This window comes from Balaenoptera musculus, chromosome 10, assembly GCF_009873245.2.
Source record: "Balaenoptera musculus isolate JJ_BM4_2016_0621 chromosome 10, mBalMus1.pri.v3, whole genome shotgun sequence".
NCBI classification, from domain to species: domain Eukaryota; kingdom Metazoa; phylum Chordata; class Mammalia; order Artiodactyla; family Balaenopteridae; genus Balaenoptera; species Balaenoptera musculus.
In genome coordinates this window covers 41,038,601-41,050,031 of record NC_045794.1, presented here as the reverse complement: position 1 = coordinate 41,050,031, position 11,431 = coordinate 41,038,601, and positions in this window count along the sequence as shown.

The following is an 11,431-nucleotide window of genomic DNA, read 5'->3' as shown; positions in this document are numbered from 1 at the left end:
AGCCAGATCTACACACTTAGATGGTACAGTAGGACTGTTGTGGTGAGAGGGGAGCTGCTGGAACCTCTGGAGCGGCTCAGACTTCAAGGCCAGGAAGGCTTCCAGAAGTAAGAGCGCCTAAACTGAAGTGGGTAAGCTGGGGAAGGGAGACGTAAAGCAGAAGCCAAAACAAGTGTAGAGGTTGGGATCTGAGACAATGTGGGCATTGGGGGAGCCCAATTTCTGTAATACACATTGATCACATCATTAATTGTTTTGTAGTAGTTTACCTTCGACTCGCCACCTCTGGGTGAGCTGATTAAATCAAATGTAAGGACCTGCAGGGACTTCCTGGTGGTCCAGTGGTTAAGACTCCACGCTTCCACTACAGGGGGCGTGGGTTCATGCCTCCAAGCGCACCCCCCGCCCCCAGAATTTAAGGACCTGCCTGAAAGTTGAGGACAAAGCCTGACTAAAGGTCACTGCACCCACCCCCACCCCAAACACACACACACACCCACACACCAGTCCCCAGCCTGAAAGATACGTTATTCCTTGCCCCATCAGAACCCCCAAGATGCCCCTTGACATTACAAACACTGTGGGAAAAGAGCGCAGATAAGTGGCTCCAGTTAATCGATCCACTGAACAAGTAGGTATTAACCTCATAGTACGTATCATACACCAAAATAAGTATCATATCATGGGAGGTGTGTTAAGACCTGGCCCTCTGACCTAGAGAACTTTATAACTTGGCTAGCAGAGAAAATCAGGGGTAATTCACTTGGGGAACAAAGAAGGAAACCGTGACACCCAAGCCTAATATGAATTCAGACACAAGGGATTGGTGTGGGTTGTGGCAGTCTGGGAAGGCTCCCTGCGGGAGGGGAATGTGAGCTGGACCTAGGTAGAGGGGGAAGATCAAGAAGAGGAAGGAGATGTAGTGAAGACAGACTAAGCAAAGGTATGGATGTGTATTTAATGTGTGTTTCTCTGGAGAAACAGAACCAATAGGATATATAGAGATATGTAAGAGGAGATTATTTGTGGGAATTGGCTCACACAATTATGGAGGCTGAGAAGTCTCATGATATGCCATCTGCAAGCTGGAAAACCAGTGGTATAATTCAGTCCCAACCGAAAGGCCGGAGAACCAGGAGCTGTGATGTGGGAGGGCAGGGAAGATGGATGTCCCAACTCAAGAAGAAAGAAGGAGAAATTGCCCTTCGTGCACCTTTTTGTTCTGTTTGGGCCCTCAGTGGATTGGAGTGAATGATACCCATCCAACATTGGTGACGGCAGATCTTCTTTACTCAGTCTGCTAGTTCAAATGGTAATCTTCAGAAACACCCTCACAGACACACCCAGAAATAATATTTTACCAGTGATCTGGGCGTCCCTTAGCCCTATCAAGTTGACACATAAAATTAACCACCATAGTAATAATAATACCATGTGTGTGTATAATTTTAGGTTTTTTTTTTTTATTGTTTTCTGTTATCTTTCAGAGACTGAAGAGAGAAACCATGCCTTAAAATTTTTGATCAGGATATATAAGAGAAAAAACTAAGTTGAAGGCTTCTTCCTGGTTTTGTATTTGATTTGATTCTTTTTGGAGTCCAGGATCATGTGTGGCCCTTCTTCCCTTTAGCAGAACCATTTACTGTGGTTCTGGATATGCAGTAGTAGGCCTGGACCCTGCTTTGTACTTAGGGGTATAAGCATGCTCAGCATAATGAAGAGAAATTTTTCAGTGTGCAAAGGAGGAGAGAGGGGAAAGAAGCAGTCCGCCCAGCAACATGGCAGAAGGCCAGGCCTGAGCCAAAAAGATACCTGTGAGAGTTTCACTGTGGTGGGTTGACCCATGGTTTTTAAGAACAATGATGTGTAATGTTTGGTTTTAAATTGTTTTATCATTGCTATCTTGAGCTGTGCTAAAGGTTTCCTCAGTTAACCTGACTGCTTCAGTAACAAGGGCACACAGTGTGGGCTTGTGGTAGTCTGGGAGGCTGGTCACATGGTGGGGAATGAAAGTAGGGGTCAGCAAAAGGACAGCGCTGTTCTCATATCATCCTCCTAGTTTGTCATGGTTGGCTGCATTAAATCAAAGGAGCCTATTAGTTGAGGCTTACAGGTGGTAACAAGTGGAAAGAGAACAGAAGCTCCTGGGCTGAGCTGAAATCAGTGGGAGGGAAGCAGGTGGTATTGGATAAACAAGTTGCAGCATGAACTGACCTGACCCAGGGGCAGAACAGGAAACAAATTGACTGTTCCCCAAATAGTTTAATGAAAGATGATACTTGAAAGGGGGGAAACACAGTTGGGGTGTGTTTCTGTGGGGGAGGGATGTGATCAGATTGGGTAGGGCATTGTAAGCAGGGCAAGATGACTGGTCTTGCTGTGGCAGATAACAGACATTCAACAGATTTCTTTTCCATATCCTGATCAAAAACAGGTGCATGCAGCCAAGTCATGAAAGAGCAGTGAAAAATGTAGTGGACCAGTACATGCAAAGGTCCTAGGCCTGGATTTCCTCTGCCTTCTCTAGGTCTTCACTCTTCTCCCCTGCATTGCTACTTCCTTTCTTTGTGGGATCACTCCAGTCAGCAGACAGATATTCTCTGGTGTGGTAGGCAGCCTCCAAGATGGCCTTTAATTAGCCTTGTCTCCTGGTATTCATACCCTTTGTTAGCCCCCTCCCCTAAGTTGGCAACTCTAAGTTGGCTGGATTTAGTGACATGCTTGTAGCAAACAGATAGTGGCAGAGGGGATGGGCTATCCCTTCCAAGACTAGATTATAAAAAGATTGTGACTTGTCTTGAACATTTTCTCTAGCTCTCTTGCTCTGAGGGAAGTTGGCTGCCATATTATGAGCTGCCCTATGGCCCTATGGAGTGGCCTACAGTCATAGTCAATCTAACGGCCTACGAAGAAGCAAACCACATCACGTGAGTGAGCTAGGAAGCAGATCTTTCCCAGGTCAAACCTTCAGAGATGAGACCACAGTTCTGGCTAAGATCCTAAATGCAACCTCATGAGAGGCCTGAAGCCAGAGACATCCCCCAAGCCACACTCAAAACTCTTGACCCACAGAAATTGTGAGATAACAAAATTTTGTTGTTTTAAGCTGCTAAGTTTTGGAATAATTTGTTACATAGCAGTAGATAATGCATCTTGTTTTTCCTATCTTTGAAGGAGGATGAGGGCATTAGTGCTGAGCCTGGGGCCTGGGGTAGGGTTGGGGGGTGGGATGTAGGATGGTAGGGTTGATTGGGTCTGGAGTTAGGGGACATTTTATTCTTCTTGGTTGTCCCTTGCTCCACTTGAGTTAGTGCTAGAAATCTTTTTAATAAAAATATTTTATTATGTAGACTTTAAATAATAACAACCAAATAAACTTCCATGTACCCACAACCTCATTCACTATTTTTGATTTGTTAAATATTTAATCCTTTTGAAGGAATGTTTATAGTACAGTTTATGTACAGTTTAAAGAATAAAAACAATATAAGGATACCTATTTAAGAAAAAGAACATTATTGTTACTTTGGAAATCCCCTGTGTACCCGTCCCTGATTCTGTCCCTTTCTCCTTCCCTTAGAAAAAACCAATATTCTGAATTTTGTACTTAGTATTCCATTGATTTTCTTTATAAACCTGACTGTACAGTATGGTGGTCACTAGTGACAGGTGACAATTTAAGTTTAAATTTAAATTAAATTAAAATTTAGTTCCTCAGTCATGTTAGCCCTGTAGCTAGTGGTTACCATATTGGACAGCATGTTTAGTTTTGCATGTTTTTAAACTTTATATCAATTGAATCATGCAATTCATTTTCTTTTGCAGCTAGTTTTGTTTCATTCAGTATTGCGTTCTCAGCATTCATTCATGTGGTTATTTATAACTGTAATTCATTTATTTTTACCATATGCATGGTGTGAATATGCCACGATGTATTTATCTACATTGGAATCTATTACTGATGAACATTTGAATTGTTTCCAGTTTTGCTCTTACAACTAATACTATTATGGACGTGAGCATGAGTTTCTCTGGACTATATACCAGGTTAGGATTGCTGACTCTTACAGAATATACACCATCACCTTCTCTAAATAATGCCAAATAGTTTTCTGAAATGTTATACCAACGTACTGTCCAGCTAGCAGCATGTAAACATTCCCATTATTTATATTATCATCGATGCTTTTTAATTTTTTACCAATCTTGTTGGTATGCATTGAGAACTCATGGTTTCAATCTGCATTTTTCTGACTTTAAATGAGTTTGAGTATTTGAATATCTTTTCATATATTTAGGGGACATTCATTAATTATCTCATATTAAGTACCTACTTAGGTCTTTTATGTGTTTATCTTTGTCTTATGCATTTCATTAATGCAGCCACTCATCTTTTACTGTTTCCATAGTTTTGCCTTTTTCAGAATACCGTATAATACATACCTAGAGTATGTAGCCTTTTCAGATTGGTTTCTTTTACTTAGTAATATGCATTTAACATTCCTCCATGTCTTTTCTTGTTTTAATATTTATTTATTTATTTATTTAATTTATTTTCTTTTGGCTGTGTCGGGTCTTAGTTGCGGCACGCATGGTCTTCGTTGTGGCACTCGGGCTTCTCTCTAGTTGTGGCGTGGGGTTTTTTCTCTCTCTAGTTGTGGTGCGCGGGTTCCAGAGTGCCTGGGCTCTGTAGTTTGCAGCACGTGGGCTCTCCTGTTGAGGCACGTGAGCTCAGTAGTTGTGGTGTGCGGGCTTAGTTGCCCCGCAGCATGTGGGATCTTAGTTTCCCGACCAGGGATCGAACCCTGCATTGGAAGGAGGATTCTTTACCATTGGACCACCAGGGAAGTCCCCCTCCATGTCTTTTCATGGCTTAAGAGCTCATTTCTTTTTTGTGATCAATAATATTCCATTATCTGGGTATACCACAGTTCATCCATTCACCTATTGAAGGACATCTTGGTTGCTTCCAAGTTTTGGCAGTTATGAATAAATTTGCTGTAAACATCTGTGTGCAGGTTTTTGGGTAAACATAAGTTTTCAACTCCTTTGGCAAATACCAAACAGTGCAATTGCTGGATCATATGATAAGAGTATGTTTAGTTTTGTACGAAATTGCCAAACTGTCTTCCAAAGTGTCTGCACCATTTTTGCATTCCCATTAGCAATGACTGAGAGTTCATGTTGCTCACGAGCATTTGGTGTTACAAGTGTTTTGGATTTTGGCTATTCTAATGGGTGTATTAGTGGTATCTCATTGTTTTAATTTGCATCTCCCTGATGACACGATGTGGATCATCTTTTCACATGTTTATTTGCCATCTATATATCTTATTGATGAGATGTCTGTTAAGGTCTTTGGCCCATCTTTTAATCGGTTCTCATTGTTGAGTTTTAAGAGCTCTTTGTATTTTTTGGATAACAGTCCTCTATTAGATATGTCTTTTGCAAATATTTTCTCCCAGTCTTTTTCATTGTCTTTACATTGTCTTTCACAGAGCAGAAACTTTTTAGTTTTAATGAAGTGCAATTTATCAATTCTTTCTTTTATGGATCATACTTTTGGAGTCATTGACAAACCCAAGGTCATTTAGATTTTCTCCTATGTTATCTTCTAAGAGTTTTATACTTTTGTGTTTTACATTTAGGTCTGTGGTCCATTCTGAGTTAATTTTTGTGGAGGATATAAAGTCTGTGTCTAGATTCTTTTTTTTTTTTTTAATGTGGATGTCCAGTTGTTCCAGCACCACTTATTTAAAATACTGTCTTTGCTCCATTGTATTGCCTTTGCTCCTTTGTTGAAGATCAGTTGACTGTATCTACGTGGGTCTACTTCTGGGCTCTCTGTACTATTCCATTGATCTATTTGTCTGTTATATTGCGAATATCACCCTGTCTTGATTACTGTAGCTCTGTGTTATGTCTTTTTTCTTAACTTTTTTTTTTTCTTTTTGGCCACTCGGCATGTGGGATCATAGTTCCCTGACAAGGGGTCGAACCTGTGCCCCCTGCAGTGGAAGTGTGGTGTCTTAACCACTGGACCACCAGGGAAGTCCCATTATGGTATGTCTTAAAGTCAGGTACTGTCAGCTCTCCAGCTTTGTTCTTCTCCTTCAATATTGTATTGTCTATTCTGAGTCTTTTTTCACTGTGTATAACCTTTAGAAGCAGTTTGTTGATATCCACAAAATAACTTGCTGGGATTTTGATTGGGCTTGTATTGAATCTGTAGAACAAGTTGGGAAGAACTGCAATCCTGACAATGTTGTCTTTCTATCCATTAACATGGAATACTTGTCCATTTATTTAGTTCTTGTTTGATTTCTTTTATCAGTTTTGTAATTTTCCTCATATAGATCTTGTACATATTTTGTTAGATTTATACCTAAGTATTTCATTTTGGGGGGTGCCAATGTAAATAGTATTACATTTTTAATTTCAAATTCCAGTTGTTCATTGCTGGTATATTTGAAAGAAATTGACTTTTGTATATTAACCTTGTATCCTGCAACCCTGCTGTAATCACTTATTAGTTCCAGGAGTTTCTTTGTCAAATCTTTTGGATTTTCTAATAGATTAACATATCATCTGTGAACAAAGACGATTTTATTTCTTCCTTCCCAATCTGTATACCTTTAATTTCCTTTTCTTATCTTACTGCATTAGGACTTAACAGTATGATGTTGAAAAGCAGTGGTGGGAATTCCCTGGCAGTCCATGGTTAGGACTTGGCGCTTTCACTGCCAGGGCCTGGGTTCAATCCCTGGTCAGGGAACTAAGATCCCACAAGCCACACGGCGCAGCAAAGAAAAAAAAAAAGTCCACTCTTAACCAATTCTATTTAACATTATACTAGAAATCCTAGGCAGTACAATAAAGCAAGATAAAGGCATACAGGGCTTCCCTGATGGCGCAGTGGTTAAGAATCTGCCTGCCGATGCAGGGTACACGGGTTCGAGCCCTGGTCCGGGAAGATCCCACGTGCCACGGAGCAACTAAGCCCGTGTGCCACAGCTACTGAGTCTGTGCTCTAGAGCCCGCATGCCACAACTACTGAAGCCCACGCGCCTAGAGCCCATGCTCCACAACAAGAGAAGACAATGAGAAGCCCACGCACCGCAATGAAGAGTAGCCCCTGCTTGCTGCAACTAGAGAAAGCCCACGTGCAGCAATGAAGACCCAACGCAGCCAAAAATAAATAAATAAAATAAATAAATTTATTTTAAAAATAAAGGCATACAGACTTTAAAGAAAGATATAAAACTGTCTCTATTCACAAATGCCACTATCTCAATAGAACCCCTCCCCCCCCCCCCAAGAAAATCTATTTTAAAAGCTCCTCGAACTAATAAGTGAATTTATAGTAAGGTCACAGGACAAAATTCCTCTTTTTATATATTAGCCAACAGTTGGAAACTGAAATTTAAATATTTAAAATACCTATAAGAAAAAAGAAAAAGAAGTAGTAATTAGGTATAAATCTAACAAAATATGTGCATGGTCTCTGCCAAAAACTACAAAACACTGAAGAAAAAAAAAATCAAACACTAAATAAATGGAGATATATTGTGTTTATGAACTGGATGAATATTGTTAAGATGTCAGTTCTTCCGCAGTTGATCCGTGTATAGGTTTAACACAACCCCAGTCAAAATCCCAGCAGGATCTTCTTTTATAGATACAGACCAGCTGATTCTAAAATTCATATAGAAAGACAAAGAAACTGGAATGGCCAAAACAATTTTAGGGGAAAAATAAAAAATAAAACTTGAAGAATTCATACCACCTGATTTCAAGACTTACTATGAAGCTACAGTAATCAAGACAGTGTGGTTTTGGTGAAAGGATAGACACACATAGATCAATGGAACATAGTCTGTATGAAGCCAGTCCTTTGAAAATTTGTTGAGACTTACTTTATTGCCCAAATTATATGGTTCTATTTTCATAAATACTCTTATGTGTTATTTACAGTTGTATTTTCTACATCAAATTTCACTGATTAAAAGATGTATGTTTTTCACATTTAAACATCTCTGAAATCAGTATGCATCTGGCCATCAATGGCATGGCATAGTTTAACTGGCAGTGGCTTTTCTTTCTTAGTGGTACTTAAGATATAGCTTGCTTTACAATCAATGGTGGCTTACAGTTGATGAAATTTAGTATGCTAGGTCAAGTTTTTTTATTGTTCAAGTCTTTGTACTGATGATTTTCCTGCTTTTTGTATCAATTATGAGAGAGTTATGTTAAATTCTACTAAGATTGTGAATTTTTCTTTCTCATTATATTTCTGCATTTTGCTTAACATCTTGACCCTGTATTATTGGGTGTATCCAAGTTTAGATGTGTTTTATCTTCCAAGTGAGTTAAATCTTTTTTCATTTTATAGTGACCATCTTTGTCCCAAGTAATAATTTTTTCCTTTAAAGTCTATTTTGTTCAATATAAATATAGCTATACTAATGCTTTCTTTTGGCTAATATTTGGCTGGTATGACTTTTTCCATGCCTTTACTTTCAACCTTGCTGTATCCTTATATTTTAGATTTACCCCTTATATAAACAACATATAGCTGGATTTTGTTTTCTAATCCAATATGACAGTTTTTAATATTTAACTAATGCCCAGTGCATTTTTATTTATTATCATTACTAATACACATAGATTTCTATAATTTTATTTTGGGCAATTTGTCCTGCCTGTTTCTTTTCTCTCCTTTCTTATCTTTTGGATTGATGAGTATTTATGAATTAAAAAAATTTTTTTCGGCAAGCATTTTTTCCAGATGTGATATTAAATTCTAAGAGTTGTCGGTTGGAAAAAATAATGCTCTGGTGCTCAGGTTTTTTCCAAAACAAAGTATTAAGTTACCATAGCTAAAATCCTAAGTTTTCTTTGGTCTGAATTAAGGTACCATTTATAAACTTGTAAAAAAGGTACTACAATCTGACATGTGTTATTTATGTATTCATACAATAAATGTAAAAACATGGACTGGTTCCATACAATTCATGATAGTGGTTTCCTTCAGGGAGGGAAATTGGACTAGGGAAAGAAAGGTGAAGAATTGATCTGTACATCCTTTCTCTTCAGAAAATGATCTGAAGTAAAGGCAACAAAATGTTAACAGTTATTAATTATGGATGGTGCATGTACAGGATTTGATATGTTAACTTCTGTAGTTTTCTATATATTTATTTTAAAAAGTTTGTAAAACTTCTGTGATTTTGAAATGGAGGTTGCCATCTAGTGGACACATTTAAATAGAACTTTTAAAATCTGATATTGAGTGCAGAAAGATTCAATGAAAAAAGCTTTTCAGACTTTCTAACACATGCAAGACAGAAGGTACACTCTGGTGGCTAAGACCACAAACTTTAGAGTTGATCAGACCTAGGTCCGAACCCTAGTTTTGTTATTTACCATTTAACCTTGGGTAAAGTATCAAACCTCTCTGTGCCTTAGTGAGTTTGAACCCCAGACCCTCATTCATTTGAACAAACATTATAGAGCACTCCTTTAAACCAGGTGAGCACTGCCCTAGACTGTGGGGATACAGAAAAGCACAAAAGAGACAGAGTCTCCCCTTCAAGTTTGATAAAGGAGTGTTTTGGGCGGGGATGTGCTACTATTTCATATTGAATGGTTAGAGGTTAGGTTTATATCTGAGATCCCTAGTTATTAATACTCATATAACTTTAGGTAAGTACCAATCTCACAGGATGACATTAATATCCAAGTTCCACAAGAGGTATAACTCTGCCTTGTTTATCGCTCCTCCTAGTAATGCTTGGCGTATAAAAGGCCTTCAATAAATATTTGCTGAATGAATGAATGTCATTACTTTTACAGTTTCTTATGCATAGCTACTCAATAAATAGTAGATATTAAGGAAACAGTAAGACTGTGTATGTTATGTACATAGGTAACCCTAGATTTTTCTTTTTTTTTTTTTTTTTTGGCTGCATTGGGTCTTCATTGCTGCGTGCGGGCTTTCTCTAGTTGCGGCGAACAGGGGCTACTCTTCATTGTGGTGCATGGGCTTCTCATTGCAGTGGCTTCTCTTGTTGCGGAGCACAGGCTCTAAGCTTGTGGGCTTCAGTAGTTGCAGCACATGGGCTCAGTAGTTGCGGCACGTGAGCCCTAGAGTGCATGGGCTTCAGTAGTTGCAGAACGTGGGCTCAGTAGTTGTGGCTCGCAGGCTCTAGAGCGCAGGCTCAGTAGTTGTGGCACACAGGCTTAGTTGCTCCGTGGCATGTGGGATGTTCCCGGACCAGGGCTCGAACCCATGTCCCCTGTATTAGCAGGCGGATTCTTAAACACTGTGCCACCAGGGAAGTCCAACCCTAGATTTTATAATAAATTGACAAATATTTACCTAAGTTAAAAACGTAATACTTACTGAAGGCAGCAAACTATTAAATATATCCAGTCAATTTTGAGGAAAAGGATTTCAACCAAGAAAGGGCAAAGACTTGGCCTCTAATGCCTATCTATGTTTGCTACAAAGAAATTTACACTGATAAAAGGGGATTGAGTTATCAGAATCTCTCTTAAAAAAAAAAAGTTAAATGACCTAAACCTCCTCCAACTGACTCCCTCAAAGACTTCTGCCAGGGACTTCCCTGGCGGTCCAATGGTTAAGACTCCACCCTTCCACTGCAGGGGGCGAGGGTTTGATAAAAAAAAAAAAAAAAAAAAAAAAGACTTCACCAAACACTCCCTAGAGTGGCCTTCTGAATTCTACAACCTTGATATAAGTGTTCCTTTACTTTGTTTTATAGCAAAAAAACAAGCAGTATTTATTAAAAATAAAAACCTACTTTGTATAACTGTAAATAATGTTATATGATTACTGCAATTAGATTGTGATATACTTTGACATTATTTCATTTCACTATAACCTGTGACTTTTCCTTTAACTTAGCTATCAAGTCCCTGGTCAAATTCACTCACTTTATATCATTTCAGCATCTTTTCTGGGAATTTGAACTGCAATTACGACAACTTTATATTCCAAGGCATACATAATACATATTTTTTTATTGGAGTATAATTGCTTTACAATGTTGTGTTAGGTTCTGCTGTACAACAAAGTGAATCAGCTATATGTATACAATATCCCCTCCCTCTTGAGCCTCCCTCTCACGCCCTGCATCCCACTGCTCTAGGTCATCACAGAGCACCGAGCTGAGCTCCCTGTGCTATACAGCAGCTTCCCACTAGCTATTTTACACATAGTAGCGTATATATGTCACTGCTACTCTCTCAGTTTGTCCCACCCTCCCCTTCCCCACACTCCCATGTCTGCAAGTCCATTCTCTACATCTGTGTCTCTTTTCCTGCCCTGCAAATAGGTTCATCAGTACCATTTTTCTAGATTTCATATATATGTGTTAATATACGATATTTGTTTTTCTCTTTCTGA